The sequence below is a fragment of the Gopherus flavomarginatus genome, chromosome 5 (assembly GCF_025201925.1).
Source record: "Gopherus flavomarginatus isolate rGopFla2 chromosome 5, rGopFla2.mat.asm, whole genome shotgun sequence".
Lineage (NCBI taxonomy): Eukaryota > Metazoa > Chordata > Testudines > Testudinidae > Gopherus > Gopherus flavomarginatus.
Window position 1 is genome coordinate 119729452 of NC_066621.1, and position 18240 is coordinate 119747691.

The following is an 18240-nucleotide window of genomic DNA, read 5'->3' on the forward strand; positions in this document are numbered from 1 at the left end:
TCATTTTCTGTGTGCAAATGGGAAGCAGATCCTATGAGTTGGGCTGGGAAGCAGCGAGCAGTGCAAGATGGCAAACAAAAGGGAGCAATGTTTTGGATGGCCCCATGGAGAAAGAAAGAGAGAGAGAATGGCCATTCACTCTCCCTCTCTGCACTATACAGCTGCCCATCTTCACTGGTTAATGACGTTTATCTGTTACTGCTGAGAAGAAAACCCTGCCATGTACAAGCAGAATATCTGCTCCAAGATTCACCCAGCCCCTGCACCGCTGCTCTGTGTTCACTAAATCACCACAGGATGTCACTGTAGAGTGCCTGTAACGGCTGCTCAGGCTGTTCTTGGGGCCACACTGTGACAGAGGCAGCTGCCAGGAATCCAGGCAAGGCTTGGCGTGGCAAATGAAAATGGGATGTTTGCACGCACTTGCACAAGCACCAGTGTTGACATGTCATAGTATGAAAGCAAAGCAGTGTGGGTCACTATACAAATAATATGACTACAGAGACAAAGGCGCTGACCTCCAGCTGTGCCTGTGGGTTCCTCTAGGCCAATTTGAGTGGTGGTGGAAAGCCAGGGGGCTGACACCTCGCTTGACTCCAAGGGCTGATACCTTTTGCTTTGAGAACAAGGCTGCTCTATTTCGGTAGGGTAGCTCACTACTCAAGAGATGCGTTTAACTAAGCGTTCAAGGACTCCTTCACAATTGCTTTTCATCATGGTAGAGATGAGTCTGGCTCCAACCCCAGATGCAAACGGTCTCTGGGGAGCTTAGATGCTGATCCAGATCTGGTTGTGACAGCTTGGGCCCATCACCAATTTACAGCAAACCTGTGGTTAAAAGCAGACCAGAATGCAGCTCTGTCTCCTACTGAAAATGCATAAGGGTGCTCTGCCTATGCAAGTCGGGGAGAATAAAGTGTGTGTAATAGAGCAGGATTGTATGCATACAGGCACCGTGGTCATCAGCAGGGATCCAAACTGGGACAAGCCTCTGCTGCTTGAACTGTAAACTTCCTTAGCTGTAAGTTGCAGGCTGTTTTAGTCACAGGGCTAGCCAGTAGAGGGAGACATGAGCGTAGGTACACTGTGCCTGCATTTTATATTTGTAACATACAATAGATCTCTATTGTATGGTACAAATATAAAATGCACATGTAGTGTGTACAGCTGGCATTGCAAACATCATGGCTGGAGCTGGTCACAAAAGGACCTTTTTCCCTTACAAAAGGTTTGGTTATGGATGTTAATTTGTTTTTCCTTCATGAAATATTTGTTTTGGCAATTTTTTAAAAAACCTAATTTTTTGGCCAAAATAACATTTTTTTCCCGACAAATGTTGGCTTTGTCAAAGAAAGCATTTTCTGACAGAAAAACATTTTGATAGAAAATCTTCAACCAGCTCTAATCGTGACGCAGAACATGGTCTCCTTATCAGAGACACTTTCTGCCCTGAAATCCCATGATCAAACACCTGGCTAAGAGACAATGAACATTTGCCACTTATAAGATCTGGCTCATCTGTAAATACTAGTTAACAGCTGAAGTGTATTCACATTTCATGGATATTTCAAGACACAGCCTTGTAAAGTCTAGGGCAAAGACATATTAATATATTCTGCTGAAAATGTTATTAGAGTATTGTAGTAATAGATTCCAAGGCCAGAAGGGACCACTGTGGTCATCTAGTCTGACCTTGTGTATAACACAGGCCATAGAACTTCCCCCAAATAATTCTAGTTTGAAGTAGATCATATCTTAAACATCCAGTCTTGATTTAAACATTGTTTGTTAGTAGTGGAGAATGACCCTTGGTCAATTGTTCCACTGTTAAAAAATTTACCCCTTTTTCCCTGTCTGAATTTGTCTAGCTTCAATGTCCAGCCAGTGGATTGTGTTGTACTTTTCTCTGCTAGATTGAAGAGCCCATTGTTAAATATTTGTTCCCTATGTAGGTACTTCCAGACTGTAATCAAGTCACTCCTTAAACTGCTCTTTGTTAAGCTAAATAGACTCAAGGAGCCCAATAACTGTAACACGTTTTTAATCATTTGGGTGGCTTTTCTCTGACCAGTCTCCAGTTTATCAACATCCTTCTTGAATTGTGGTCACCAGAACTGGACCCAGTATTCCAGCAGTGGTCACATCAATGCCAAATCCAGAGGTACAAAATAACCTCTCTTCTCCTGCTCAAGATTCCCCAGTTTATGCATCCTGAGATTACATTAGTGCTTTTGGCCATAGCATTGCCTGGGGAGCTTGTGTTCTGTTGATTATCATGACACCCCCCAATCTCTGTCAGAGTCACAGCTTCCAGGGATAGTCTCCTATCCTGTAAGCATGGCCTGCAGTCTTTGGTCCTAGAAGTATGCATTTAGTGTATTAAAACACACAATTTGCACTCAGTTTACTGAGCAATCCACATCACTCTGTATTAGTGATCGGTCCTCTTCATTCCACATTTACCATTTTCCTCCAACATTTGCATGATCTGCACTTTATCAGTAATGATTTTTGTATTCTACCAGGTCATTGATAAAAATGTTAAATAGTGTAGAGGTAAGGACTGTTCCTTGTGGGATCCCACTAGAAATGCATCCACTCCATGACGATTCCATATTTACAATTCCATTTGGAGAATTAGCCAGTTTTTAATCCACTTAATATCTGACATGTTAATTTTGTATTGCTCGAGGTTTTTTACCCAAAATGTCATCCAATTCCAAGTTAAATGCCTACAGAAGTCTAAAGTCTTGTCTGAATGAACAATTAGTTTGTGGCAAGCTGGAGTGTAAATCTGCCCTACATTAGTGTGCTGCCCACTAAGTGTCCATGTAAACCATGGGTCTCAAACTCAAATGGCCACGAGGGCCACATGAGGACTAGTACATTGGCCCGAGGGCTGCATTACTGACACCTCCCCCCCTCGGCCCTGCCCCCACTCCATCCCTTCCATGAAGCCCTGTCCTGCCCCCATTTCAACCCCTTCCCCAAAATCCCCACCTTAACTCTGCCCCCTCCCTGCCCCCAGGGGATGCAGAAGGGGTGTGTCGTGTGGCAGGGGGTCAGGGCAGGGGGTGGGGTGCAGGAGGGGTGCAGCAGGGTTCAGGGTGCAGGAGGGGTGCAGAGTGTGACTGGGGGTTGGGTTCAGGGTGTGGCAGGCAGCTCAGGGAAGAGGGTTGGGGTGAAGGAGGGGTGTGGGGTGCAGCAGGAGGCTCAGGGCAGGGGATCAGGGTGAAGGGTGCAGCAGGTAGCTCAGGGAAGGGGGTTGGGGTGAAGGAGGGGTGTGGGGTGCAGCAGGGGGCTCAGGGAAGGGGGTCAGGGTGAAGGGTGCAGCAGGCAGCTCAGGGAAGGGGGTTGGGGTGAAGGAGGGGTGTGGGGTGCAGCAGGGGGCTCAGGGCAGGGGGCTCAGGGCAGTGGGTCGGGGTGCAGGGTGCGGCAAGGGGCTCAGGGCAGGGGGTTCAACTGCAGGAGGAGTTTGGGGGGCAGAGTCTGGCTCGATGCACACTGGGGGAGGGCAGGCTCCCTGCCTGCCCTGCCCCCATGCCACTCCGGGAAGGAGCTGGAACATGGGGGAGCAGGTGCACGGCGGTGTGTGTGTGTTGCTGTTGCTTCAGGCACCACCCCCAGCATCTCCCATTGGCTGGGAATGGGGAACCACGTTGGGCTGGAGCTGCTCTAGGTAAATGCTGGAGGAGGGCGGGGGGGCCCGCAAGGCGCTCACAGGTCACAGAAAATAACCTCATGGACCACATGCCGCCCACGGGCTGCGTGTTTGAGACCCCTGATGTAGACTCTGCTTCAGTGCACTAAAAGTTCCATAGTGTACTATGATCTATTTGGCTTTGAAACAGGAGTAAACTTTTAGTGCGTGGCAGCAGTGTCCATGTGGCTGCTTAGTGTGCAGCAGGCTTGTGTAGAGTAGATTTATACCCCAGCTTGCTGTGAACTAAGCATTCATTTAGACAAGCCCTAAATATTACATCAACACTATTGTAACCTCATAAAAATCAAATTAGTTTGATAGGATCTATTTTTTCCTACAAGCCCCTGTTGGTTGGCATTAATTATATTACGCTACCTTAATTCTTTATTAATGGGGTCTGGCCTGAGATTGATATCAGATTGAAAGGCTTATACTTAGAGGGGTCATCCCATTTACCCTTTTTAAATACTAGCACAACATTGGGAATGCTGCAAAAAACTGGAAGAAAACTAGTATTCCAAGTCTTACTGAAATTCAGCATTAGCAGTCCAGCGAGCTCCTGGGCCAGCTCTATCTAAAACTCTTGGATGCAAGTTCTCTGGACCTGGTAAGTTAAAACTGTTTTCATGATGATGATGATGATAATAATCATCATCATCTTATGACTATATCATCTGTCATCTTCCAAAATAGCAACAGGAATATTTATTGAGCACTTCCGCCTTCTCTGCATTATATTGAATCTGCCATTTCCACCTAGTAATGGAACAATACCATTGTTATGACTCTTTGTTTTTTAAAAAAACTCCTACTGTCCTTAACTCTGCTGGCCATAGATTTCTCCTGGTATCCCTTTGCTTCTTTTATTAACATACTACAACCCCTAGCTTCTGAATTATTTTCACTATCAGTTCCCCTTTTTCTTCTGTTTGTTTTATTTTATTTTCTGTAGCTGCCCTCAATTTCCCTCTAAGCCAGCTCAGTTTAAGACAATATGGCCTTTTCCCTTGATTTTGGGGATTGTGGCTCTTTTGGCACCAAGTAAAAGAGTTTAACAATTCCCTATTATCATTCACATTTTTCTGTTTACATTTTTCCTCTCAGCTGATTTGGCTCAAATGTTTTCAGTTGTTCAAACTTTGTGAAATTGGTCTATTTTTAAAACAAGTACATATACGGCTAGTTGGGACTTTATTCTCTTTGCACATTACAAATGTGATCAGGTGCTGATCTTACACCTAAACTACCACTAATTTTTAGTTCTGTGATCAGTTTCTCTATCTGTCAAGATGAGGTCTAATATACAATTTCCTGGTGTTGGATGCAAAACTGTTAGGAAATTGTCAGCTATAATACTTAGAAATTCCAAGGATGTTTTAGTACCAGAAGCCTCCAGCATATCACCCAAATTGAACTCCCTCCTGATAACACAGCTGTTTTCCCTACATTCCCTATAGATAGGCAATAGATTAAAAATACCCAAATGTTGGAAAGCCAGGAAATTCTAAGTTATTATGCTAAAACAAAACAATGGAAAGTCTGGAAATTCAGTTAAGATCCCCCAAATAACCTTAACTCTGTCCCTTGCCTTGTCACAATGCACACTCTGCAAGGGATGTAGTGTGGCACCAATCCTGAATTGTTTGAGTATGCCACTTTATTTCCAGTTCTTCTTTGTCCTACATATGCAATAGGAGAGCTCCTAAGTTTGTTTTAAAACTTCTTTACAATATTCAGAAAGCTTTGCATTGATGGTCACAGCTGCTATGAAACGGAATATCCCAATAGATGGGAAGCAAGTCAGCACCCCCTCAATGCTTTGACAACTGCATCGGCATCACTCACGTAGGCACCATTCCAGAGAACATGCTTCCATGCTGATGATGGGTTCTGCTTGATAACTATCCAAAGCAGTGCAGACTGATGCACATTCATTTTCATCATCTGAGTCAGGTGCCACCAACAGAAGGTTGATTTTTATTTTTTGGTGGTTTGAGTTCTGTAGTTTTTTGCAGCAGAGCATCACTCTTTTAAGACTTCTGAAAGCATGGTCCACACCTCATCTCTCAGATTTTGGAAGACCTTCTTAAACCCTGGGTGGAGTGCTGTAGCTATTGTGGCAAAGTACCTGTTTCTCCTCAGCTGGCTCAGTCACTTTTTGCCTTGGGGACACAGGCTTGGGCAAAGCAAAGTCTTCCAGGTCACACAGGATCTGGCTGATCCTTCCCTCAGTCAGTCTCTTGTGCTAATTTTCTCCCTTTCTGGGGACAGGGTGCAGTCTTCCTTGCTGAAAGAAGTTCAGAGTCCTGCTGCACCTATTTGCTGGCAGCTTCTCTCACTCTCTCCACTGCTTCTATGCCAGGGAGGGTTTAAAAAGGTCTCCAGCAATTGGGGCCAGCTGAACCTAATTAGTTCCCTGGTAACCCCTGTTCCAGCTGAACCTTATTTCTCCATGGCTATATCTCCTTAGTGGATAGGGAGAGGCCTTTTAACCCCTCTGGGACTAATTAATACCCCTCCCTTTGTAGCCATTTGTCCTTGGTTTGCCACACTATCTTTAGAAATCTCAGATTGATACCTTCTTTGCATTTTGTCAAATCTCCAGTGAAAGTGTTCTTAAATGGAACATGTGCTTGGTTGTCATTCAAGACTATCATAACACAAAATATATGGCAGAATGCAGGTAGGCAGGAGTCATACACCATAAAGCAGGAGTCATACAGTTTTCTCCCAAGGAGTTTAGTTACAAATTAATTTAACACTTTTTTTTAACAATCATCATCAGCATATCCTCTGGAATGGTAGCCAAAGCATGAAGGGGCATACGAATGTTTAGCATATCTGGCACATAAATACCTTGCTATGCCAGCCACAAAAGTATCATGCAAACACCTGTTTTCACTTTCCGGTGATATTGTAAATAAGAAGCAGGCAGTATTATCTCCTGTAAATGTAAACAAACTTGTTTGTCTTAGTGATTGGCTGAACAAGAAGTAGGACTGAGTAGACTAAAGCTTTACATTGCTTTGTTTTTGAGTGCAGTTATGTAACAAAAACAAAGCTGTATTTGTAAGTGGCACTTTCACAACAAAGAGATTGCACTACAGTACTTATATGAGAGGAATTGAAAGATACTATTCCTTTTATCTTTTTTACAGTGCAAATATTTGTAATAAAAAATAATATAAAGTGACCACTTTATTCTGTGTTGTAATTGAAATCTATATATTTGAAAGTGTGTAGAAAAATTGGTATTCTATTATTCAATAGTGCCATTAAAATTGTGATTAGTCACAGTTTTAATAAAATTAATTACTTTTGAATTAATCACTTGAGTTAACTGCGATTGACAGCCCTAGTCAGAACCGAAGGTTTGAACAGTAGAGTGTGCAAGACATCTTGTCGATTTCTTATCAGAGACACAAAATGGCCAGCACGATGGAGTCAGAACTGACTCAGAGGGAAGAACGCACCTTACTGAGACACTAGCAGCATATCCTACTGTTCTTTAGAGGTCTCCTGTCTATGCTTGGATAGAATCTACTGCTGCTTAGCTTGGGATTTCTAGGGACAGTATAGCTCAAGGCAGTATGTTTGCAAGTCATGCAGCTTGTTCTGTTTGGGGTCCTCTATTTGAATGCTTTTCCCAATGGGGAATGGGTGGGTGAAGGAAAACAACATGTCCACACTTCATGCACTGCAAATAGAAATTCCCCATTGAATGGCCTCCCATTGTTTTCTGACAGCTCCTGCTGTGCTTCAATCTGCAAGTTCCAATGAACATCTCCTGTGAGTGCTGCTTGCTGGGAACAGATGGTCCCATGAGGGACAGATGGTCCATGAGTAGCAAGGGTTTTGGTGAGGGATCAGACCCCAGCCTGAACATCAGGATCCCATGGTAGAGACAGAATAGGGGTACCCTTGTACAACTCTCTTCCAGCCACAGGAAACATCCCTCTTCAGGGCCACCAGGTGTGAGCATGTATGCCTGGATTTCAGTGTCAAAGCAGTGTGCTCAGATGGATAAGTACAATCCTTCCTTCTGCTGCCTGTGTCTTCATGGCAGCAGCAGAAATGCAACATAAGGGAGAGTGGAGCAAGCAAAACAGACCTGAAGACCTTGAAATAAGAGCTTTTTCTTCCTGTTCCCTAAAAGGGGTCCCTGCACCAAAATCTTTCCACCACATCCATCCAACATAAAGTTACAGCAAATCCACACCATGGGTCTGGTGCTTCACAGCCAGAGGTGTTCATAGCTATGCAAGGCCAGTGACTAAGGGATCTAAGGGAACACCTACACTGCAAACAACAACAAAAACCAACCCCAAAACACCATGGCAGTGAATCTCAGAGCCCTGGTCAACTGACTTAGGTTCGCGTTACAGGGCTAAAAATAGCAGTGTAGATGGTGGTGTTTGGGCTGAAGCGCAGGCTCTGAGACTTGGTGGGAGGAGGGAAGGTCTTGGAGCCAGGTTTCAGCCAGAACCTGTATGTCTACACTGCTATTTTTAGTATGAGCCCCACTCACTGGACCTGGGTTCGGAGACTCATGACTGTGCAGCTATTTTTGCTGTGGAGATGTATCCTAAGATTTTGTTATTAGTCTTTGTGAAGCTAAACGAGGCCCTTTTAAATCCACACACTTCTTTCTTAGGCATATTCCTGGCTTTGCTGCCATCTTCCTCCAGTTTGTGATTTTGGGGACAGGGCTACAGGATGGTACTGCTGCCATCCTCGGCAGCAGCCAGTCCTGGAACTGAAGCACCATTTCCCAGCCCCCCTCCATAGAAACTCAAACACAACATCTCGAGGGGGGCGCTTTCTCTTACCCCATCAGTTTATCTACAGGGAGACCACTGGGCTCACATCCCCACCTAGAACTACACCAGTGGGGGGGAGGGATTGCTCAGTGGTTTGGACTCTGGAAAAATTCCACCACGATTTCAACAGCTTCCACCCCACCATCAACCTCAGCCTGGACCAATCTACATGGGAGGTCCACTTCCTAGACACCACGGTGCAAATAAGTGATGGTCACATTAACACCACCCTATATCAAAAACCTACCGACTGCTATGCCTACCTTCATGCCTCCAGCTTCCATCCCGGGCACATCACACGATCCATTGTCTACAGCCAAGCACTGAGGTACAACCGCGTCTGCTCTAACCCCTCAGACAGAGACCAACACCTACAAAACCTCCACCAAGCATTCTCAAAACTACAATACCCGCATGAGGAAATAAGGAAACAGATCAACAGAGCCAGATGTGTACCCAGAAGCCTCCTACTGCAAGACAAACCCAAGAAAGAAACCAACAGGACTCCACTGGCCATCACATACAGTCTCCAGCTAAAACCCCTCCAACGCATCATCAGGGATCTACAACCCATCCTGTACAATGATCCCACACTTTCACAGGCCTTGGGTGGCAGGCCAGTCCTTGCCCACAGACAACCTGCCAACCTGAAACATATTCTCACCAGTAACTGCACACCGCACCAGAGTAACTCTAGCTCAGGAACCAATCCATGCAACAAACCTTGATGCCAACTCTGCCCACATATCTACACCAGTGACACCATCACAGGACCTAACCAGATCAGCCACACTATCACCGGTTCATTCACTTGCATGTCCACCAATGTAATATACGCTATCATATGCCAGCAATGCCCCTCTGCTATGTGCATCGGCCAAACTGGACAGTCGCTACGGAAAAGGATAAATGGACACAAATCAGATATTAGGAATGGCAATATACAAAAACCTGTAGGAGAACACTTCAACCTCCCTGGCCACACTATAGCAGACCTTAAGGTGGCCATCCTGCAGCAAAAAAACTTCAGGACCAGATTTCAAAGAGAAACTGCTGAGCTTCAGTTCATCTGCAAATTTGACACCATCAGCTCAGGATTAAACAGAGACTGTGAATGGCTTGCCAACTACAAAACCAGCTTCTCCTCCCTTGGTTTTCACACCTCAACTGCTAGAACAGGGCCTCATCCTCCCTGATTGAACTAACCTCGTTATCTCTAGCTTGCTTGCTTATATATACCTGCCCCTGGAAATTTCCACTATATGCATCTGACGAAGTGGGTATTCACCCACGAAAGCTCATGCTCCAAAATGTCTGTTAGTCTATAAGGTGCCACAGGATTCTTTGCTGCCTTTCAGTGGTTTGAGCATTGGCCTGCTAAATCCAGGGTTGTGAGTTCAGTCCTTGAGGGGGCCACTTAGGGATCTGGGGCAAAATCACTATTTGGTCCTGCTAGTGAAGGCAGGGGGCTAGACTTGTTGACCTTTCAGCATCCTTTCCAGTTCTATGAGAGAGGTATATCTCCATATATTATTATTATTATAGACATGAAAAGATGTCAGATCTTGTCTAGCCTATTCCCCACTCCAGGTTTGTTTCTGTTGGACTTCATCCCACTCTAATATGAAGTATCTAGACTGGGGTTTCCAGCTCTTCCCTAAGGGAGATAATTCTATGCTCTAATATGTGTAATAATTAGGAAACATTTTACGACATCTTACATTTTCCTTTGATTACTTTCCCTCCGGTGATACCACCATGAACCCCCCTGATGGATCCCCCCCTCTCCTCCTCTTCACAGAAACTCTCATTCAGGTCTGTTTGACAAATCCAGTAAACATCTTCACCTTGCAGAAGCATTTAGACAGAAAATTTAGACTAAAAGCTCCTCTAAACCAATGCATCTTCCCTCTTCTTTGTAAATCCAGTGCACGTTAAATGAAACTCATATGCTGCTTGAAGCTGTCCATGTTATTATTGGAACTGATGTACATTCCCTCTTACCAATCTATTTTTATTTGAAGCACTTATGGTGTATGAAACCAAGCATAATAACTATAGTCAATATAGATATATTTGTTTTTATTTAAACTCGTAAGTGTGCTAAAAGCAATAAATGCTTTCCCCACTGCAAACCAATATACACATATAATAGATAGAAAGTGTATGGATCAGTCAAAACAGGAGTGTCCGCTTACCCAAAGGGCTGCTTCTAAAAACCACTGAGAGTTATTATTCCAGACGGCTTCAGAGGACAATGGGGCTTCAGAAGCAACATGCTCAACACTGGGCTGAGGGGGGACCAAGGCTGGTGTATGGATGATAGTAGTTCTATTCAGCTGGAAGGATAAAGCTACAATATTTGTGTCTGAGAGTTAGTGGGCAGCTGGGGAGTGTGGCAGGGACAGCAAAGGGAGACTAGCTCTCACCCCAACTAACAAAATGGAGATTCGTTCTTACCACAATATTTAGTTATTGAAACTCCTCCAGCTTCTTCTTAGTGTATACGCAACATGCCTGAGGTGGCACATGACCAGGATTCATCACTGAATTTGGGCCGCTATGTTCCAGTCAAGCACTAGTGGCTTTGCTTTCAAACTAAACAACAGCACCTCTGGATTCTGTGATTTTCTCTCCTGGTGGGCCCAGACAGAACCTGGCCAGGAGCTGAGGGAGGGAAGAGGCGGGGAGGTGTCATTCTCTGTACACAGGTTGGGGGTGACTCTCAGTGGTATAAATGCTGGGACTGGGAGATGCACCGTCTCCTCAGAGTCCCATTGTAGCTTTGCATATTCTGCCTGGCTTCCTGGTTTTTCGATTAGGAGCAAAATGAGCCTCTGCAAATTCCTCTCTCTCCTGGAATGGCCAGTTCTACTTCTGAGACCTAAGATGGAAGGTACTGTTTAAGTGCTAAAGATTGTAGCATGGAGTGTGTTTGCCCTGTGTTGGACAGAAGCCAAACTGCTCAAATGTGTGCCATAGGCCCTGCACTAATGGCTAATGGAGATTCTCCTCTAGGTTTATATGTTAGGGGGTTTGGTTTTTGGAGTGGGGCACTCTATCACTGCTGTTGCTATGAATTTCTGAGGGGACAGTGTGTCCAGAGTAGTGGCAGCAAGGAGGCTCCTGGATCCCATAGGTGAGCAATATTACGAGGAGGAGGAAATCTTCTTCGCGTATGCGCAATGTGTCTTAGGGGGCACGTGACCAGGATTCATCACCAAATTTGGTCCACTGGTTGGATCTTTAGCTTCCCAGGCCAGGTATTGATGGGGAGCACGACACGAACACAGATCCATGCCCCCCAGGAGGAAGGAATGGGAGACTGTCTCAGAAAATGTCTCAGACACTAATGAGCCTGTGGAATATTCTTCGATACTGTGGTGATGAGCATCAGTATAAAGCCCTAAGGCAGACAGCCTGATAAAGGCTTCCTGTTACAACCATCCCTGCTTCTGGCTCACAGATGGGCCAGGAAAGCTAAACAGAACCTCTATGTGCTGAAGCAGGATTGTGGTTACAGATAATGGTGACATGCCACTCCACACAGGGTAACAAATCCTGCACGGCATCTCCGCTATGCCCCGGGAAAGGAAGCAATATCATTTATTAATGTCATACCCAGGTCCCACTTAGCCTCCACTCATGTGTCTTTCCTTGCTAATGTTTTTAGTTAACCACAGGAGAAAGATTTTGTCCTTTATGCTGCCCAAGGCACATGAGTGGCATGGCTGCCACTGTTTAGTGTAGGATGGCAGGAAGGGTGGGTGTGAACATGTAGGTCAGAGCTCACGTTCCCTTATCCAGCTGGTGACTCTCCTATTTCATCATTCTCAGCTCTCGCTCTTGCCTTAACTCGGAAGAGTGATCAAGTTTAGCTAATGTGATGACTAAGCTTGAGCTAAACTCAACCACTTTGCCGACTCTAGACAAAACCGTGGTGTAACTGTACTTTAGTCCTCTAGACTCAGGCTATTTTCCTATGATGGCCTCGGTGTGGGGAGGCTTCCCCGACTGGGATATCTGAAAGATTTAGCTCTGGGTTTGTGGAAAGCTTTGGCACCATTTTGGCTTAGCACATACTTTAGTGCGGGGGAGCTCCAGGCACATGGTAACCTCCATTTAGAACCATTTTCAAGGCCAAATGAAAAACAGCTGCACATGGCGGAGGATATTGGTTTGAAAAATGATGGTAAGGGAGGTGAGAGACTGGCTTGGGGAGCTGTAGTGAGATATTGAGGGTATCCGCTCTTGGTGCGTGGTTCAGATCTCAGCCAGGTCAGCGCTGACTAGAAGCAGCTACCAGATGACAGTTGTTTAGTAGCTTTTGCATGAAAAGTGTTGGTTGGTCTCAGAGCAGTTCCTAGTGGACAAGAGTCTAAGTTACCAGTGCTTCTTTTATGATTGGCAGAAACTAGCCACCTTGCGGGAGACACGGCGGAGGCCAAAGAGTGGGTAGATCATGGAGACTCAGCCTCTCACCCCTAGGGCTAAGGAAAATGGTCAGTGTGGGGGACAGCTTGTCCCACCTCTGCCATTGCTGTACCTTTTTGGGGGCGAGTGTTAAATAAGGAGCTTCTTTCTCCAGAGCTGCCAGCCCAGCTCCTTTCATCAGCAATAACTTACCTTAGCAATACGAGAGAGAGAGAGAATCTCAAAAATGAAGAAAAGGATGGGGTTGTGAGGGCATCAGGGTGAGATTTTAAAAGTAAAATACCAAAAGAAGTTGTGGAAGGGATATTCTCTGGCTGACACTGAAATCAACAGTCACCCCAACCCCCACAGTCTGATTCTCACCTGCCTTTGTCCCTGGGTCGTCACTGACACCTGCACAAGAGGAGTACAAAAGGAGTGTCAAATACTATCATTTGGATCCTGGTATATTTGATGCTGACTTTGTGCAGGTTTAGAGGATGATGACAGCAAGTGTGGGGCATAATTTCAAGAGGCACAGAAGTGGCCCTGGTTCATTACTTTGCCATGCAGTGTATTGGAGTTAATACCCTCAGCTGGCAAGGCCTGGTGTGATTCAGAGGTTACTTACATTGCTAAGTGCAGGGGGAGCACCTAGCAATACTCTGCAGTGCCTCCCACTGGTAGGAGCATAGGCCCTGGTCTATGGGCTTAACCGAGCCCATCTTGGATGGAGGAGGATAGTGAAAGTGGTGATGACAGAAGGACAAAGTCCGCTTCCTCTAATGGTAACTTCACATCATATTCAGTATTACTGTGGGCCAGACTCTGATCTCAGTTGTTTTCCTGGAATAAATCCAAAGACGGATATCAGTTTGGTTGCTTCAGATTTACACTGTCATCCCAGAGCAGAATCTGGCTCCGGGGGTACTATGTGCTCAGCTTTTCAGAGCTGGGCATTGAAACAGGCTCAGCCAAACGTTCACTCCTTTGTAGCTGCGATATCTTCTGCTGCCTGCTAGGGCTGAAAGCATGTGGTTGGTTGGGAAGAGCATCTGTGTTTTCTAGCAGCCAGGTGCCAAGCAAACCATGGATGCTGATCTCTGCTGCTCTTTCCTCACCTCCTTAAAAGCCTCCTTTCCATTCCCATCACTAGTTCAGAGAAAGGGTTCTTGTCTTTCCTAATGGCTCCCACAGCAGCCACTCACTTGGGTCCCACTTGCATGGCTTGTGAAGGTTTGAACTAAGAGACTCCAGCTGTGGGTCAACATACCAACCCCCTGGAGTTAAACGATAGAAATCTCTGTTGCTTTAACATCTCAAGTGCTTTTATTTTAGCAAATGGCTCTGCTGCTGTCATTGCATGGCATTTGCCTCTGCTTATTCCTTTCTTGAGGCTGCTGGTGCTCAGCTCTCCTCTGCTCTGGTCACTGCCTTTACGACTACAGGCTCATGATGGGTTGCTTCCCAGTTAGAGTCCCAAGAGAGGCCTGGACTTTAGATGCAAAAGGGAGGCTTGGTTCAGCAATTAATAGAGACGCTTCCAAGAAGAATGACCCTTCAGAAAACGGTCAGAGCTGGTGGGTCTCAGCCCAGTTCCAAACAGGCCGGTGGCAGTATCGGCAAATACCCCACCAGCTCCATTGCAGCTAGTGCTACTTGGGCCCCATGGCCATCTCAGCAAAGGCTGAGGACTGAATGGGCCACAGAGGGTGAGCTCTCCTCCCCAGAGCTCCCTCCCGGTAAGTGTTCAGGCATATCCCCAGGAAGGAACTCACACAGCCTTTTCCCTTGCTGGCCCTGTTCTGTGGATAAAGTTCCGTGGAAAAATCCTGCAGGAAGGAAGTGTGGTCTAGTGATCTAAGCACCTGTCAGGGAGTCAGGGGTCTTTGATTCTATTCTTACGTGTTCTTGGAAGAGTAACTTAACCTCTCTGTTCCTCAGATTCATCAGCAGTAAAATGAGCTTGAGCTTGGTATGGAATATATGGATAGAATGGGAATAACAACGCTTGTCCACCTTGCATGGGATGTTAGGAGGCTTAATTCATGACCATAAAGTGCTTTGAAACCTTTAGATGGAAGAATATTGTTATTGATACTGTGGTAGCATATTAGAGTTAGGGACCAGGGCTCCACTGTACTGCTGAAGCCAACTGGGCAGTGGGTGGTTAAGCCCTGTGGCAGAAGTTCACCTACTGGTTAGAGCTGCGTCCAGGGCTGGCAGAGTCCAGGAAATGAGCCAAGGGTCAGTACCGGCAGGACAGACAATGAATGCCAGAACTAGGGGTAAACCAAAGTTGTAAGCCAGAGGCAGAGCCAGGGATCAAAACCACAAGTCTGAAACCAGAGCAGGAGCTGGAACAAGGGCAAGCATAGCTGCAGGTGTCATACGCATTTAGCAGCCACTGATCAGAGCCAGGCTTTTAAACAGGTCTGCTAAACCAGCAGCCCACGACGGGCTGTAGCCACGCTGACAGTTCCAAGGCAGTACACTTGGGCTCTCTGGTCGTCTAGCTCAGAAGTACCTATTGAAAGCCATGAGGTGGATGAGCGCAAGCTCCCCTGCATCTGAAGGCCCCTCCCCCAGCCTAAGGGGAGGAGCTACTGGACCCAGGATTCAAATAATTACAGGGGACAAATGATGAAAAACAGGGTTGGGAATGAGGGTCGTAGTTATAAAATCAGGGATCCATAGTGGGACACCGAGCAGAGAATCCCGGACAGCACCCACTGCTCCTCAAAGGTGTCTAGGGAGCCAGTGGACACCGCCCAGAGGAAATCTGCCCAGAGACGTGAATCAGGGGAGGAACAGAAGTAGGCTCCACAGTCGCAGAGCACCCCCTCGTCCAACTTCCTCCTCCTGGTATTATAAATGTCTACTTTAGCGAATGCCAGGAAGAGGTTGATGAGGAGATCTCACGACTTCGTGGGGCCCACAGATGGGGTGTGCAGAGATGAAGAGATGTGGGAAGCAGTGCAGCCAGAACCTTAAAAGAAGGTTCTGGAGGAGCCTGAAAAAGGGCTGCAACCTGGCGCACTCCAGACAGAGTTGTGTCATGGTCTTCCTCAAGCTGCAAAAAGGACAGTGTTGGTGATGGGGGTGAACCGCGTCAAGTACACACCTGTGCTCGTGGCTCCATGGAGGAGCTGCCAACCAATATCCCCAGAAGGCCGTGGAACCAAGGTGGAATACAGGTTGGCCCACCAGGGTTCCTCACCCTCAACAGATGGTTAGAGGTCCTGCCACTCAGTATCAGGGTTAGACACGAGGGTGAGGAAATGAAATATGTGGAGCACAAGAGTGTACAGATGTGCCTGGAGTATGGTTCAGAAATGAACTGGCTGCAAGTCACACATTTGGCTTGGGGTGTGTAGAGTGGGCGGCTGTGGGGGTTCTCAGGACGGGCTCAATGAGAAAGTTCAAAGGGACAAGGATGAGGGACAGGCAGGGAGCACCCTCATAGAATCCTAGAAGATTAGGGTTGGAAGAGACCTCAGGAGATCATCTAGTCCAACCCCCTGTTTAAGCAGGACCAATCCCAACTAAATAGAAGATAAAATAAAAAAAGAGCAAGTTAAAAATCACTCAGAAAAGTCAGATGCCTGCAAGTCACCAGGGCCTGATGAAATGCATCCTAGAATACTCAAGGAGTTAATAGAGGAGGTATCTGAGCCTATAGCTATTATCTTTGGAAAGTCATGGGAGACGGGAGAGATTCCAGAAGACTGGAAAAGGGCAAATATAGTGCCCATCTATAAAAAGGGAAATAAAAACAACCCAGGAAACTACAGACCAGTTAGTTTAACTTCTGTGCCAGGGAAGATAATGAGGCAAGTAATTAAAGAAATCATCTGCAAACACTTGGAAGGTGGTAAGGTGATAGGGAATAGCCAGCATGGATTTGTAAAGAACAAATCGTGTCAAACCAATCTGATAGCTTTCTTTGATAGGATAACGAGCCTTGTGGATAAGGGAGAAGCAGTGGATGTGGTATACGTAGACTTTAGTAAGGCATTTGATACGGTCTCGCATGATATCCTTATCAATAAACTATTCAAATACAATTTAGATGGGGCTGCTATAAGAGGTGGGTGCATAACTGGCTGGATAACCGTACTGAGAGAGTAGTTGTTAATGGCTCCCAATCCTGCTGGAAAGGTATAACAAGTGGGGTTCCACAGGGGTCTGTTTTGGGACCAGCTCTGTTCAATATCTTCATCAACGACTTAGATGTTGGCATAGAAAGTACGCTTATTAAGTTTGCAGACGATACCAAACTGGGAGGGATTGTAACTGCTTTGGAGGACAGAGTCAAAATTCAGAATGATCTGGACAAGTTGGAGAAATGGTCTGAGGTAAACCGGATGAAGTTCAATAAAGACAAACGCAAAGTGCTCCACTTAAGAAGGAACAATCAGTTTCACACATGCAGAATGGGAAGAGACTGTCTAGGAAGGAGTATGGCAGAAAGAGATCTAGGGGTCATAGTGGACCACAAGCTAAATATGAGTCAACAGTGTGATACTGTTGCAAAAAAAGCAAACGTGATTCTGGGATGCATTAACAGGTGTGTTGTAAAGAAGACACGAGAAGTCATTCTTCTGCTCTACTCTGCACTGGTTAGGCCTCAGCTGGAGTATTGTGTCCAGTTCTGGGCACAGCATTTCAAGAAAGATGTGGAGAAATTGGAGAGGGTCCAGAGAAGAGCAACAAGAATGATTAAAGGTCTTGATAACATGACCTATGAAGGAAGGCTGAAAGAATTGGGTTTATTTAGTTTGGAAAAGAGAAGACTGAGAGGTGACATGATAGCAGTTTTCAGGTATCTAAAAGAGTGTCATCAGGAGGAAGGAGAAAACTTGTTCACTTAGCCTCTAAGGATAGAACACGAAGCAATGAGCTTAAACTGCAGCAAGGGAGATTTAGGTTGGACATTAGGAAAAAGTTCCTAACTGTCAGGATGGTTAAACACTGGTATAAATTGCCTAGGGAGGTTGTGGAATCTCCATCTCTGGAGATATTTAAGAGTAGGTTAGATAAATGTCTATCAGGGATGGTCTAGATAGTATTTGGTCCTGCCATGAGGGCAGGGGACTGGACTCGATGACCTCTCGAGGTCCCTTCCAGTCCTAGAGTCTATGAATCTATGAATCTATAAATCATCCCAGCCACGGCTTTGTCAAGCCTGACCTTAAAAACTTCTAAGGATGGAGATTCCATCACCTCCCTAGGTAACCCATTCCAGTGCTTCACCTCCCTCCTAGTGAAATGGTGTGTCCTAATATCCAACCTAGACCTCCC

At 45.8% G+C, this 18240-nt stretch overlaps 1 protein-coding gene across 1 annotated transcript in view; it reads left to right on the top strand.

The window, feature by feature from the left end:
* Positions 1–18040, top strand: part of ADCK1 (aarF domain containing kinase 1) — a 211326-nt gene extending 193286 nt beyond the window's left edge. The window contains exon 10 of the transcript XR_007774436.1: positions 18006–18040. The gene's annotated coding sequence lies outside the window, so the exon portion shown is untranslated. The remainder of the gene's footprint in view (positions 1–18005) is intronic.
* The last annotated feature ends 200 nt before the right edge of the window (positions 18041–18240 follow it).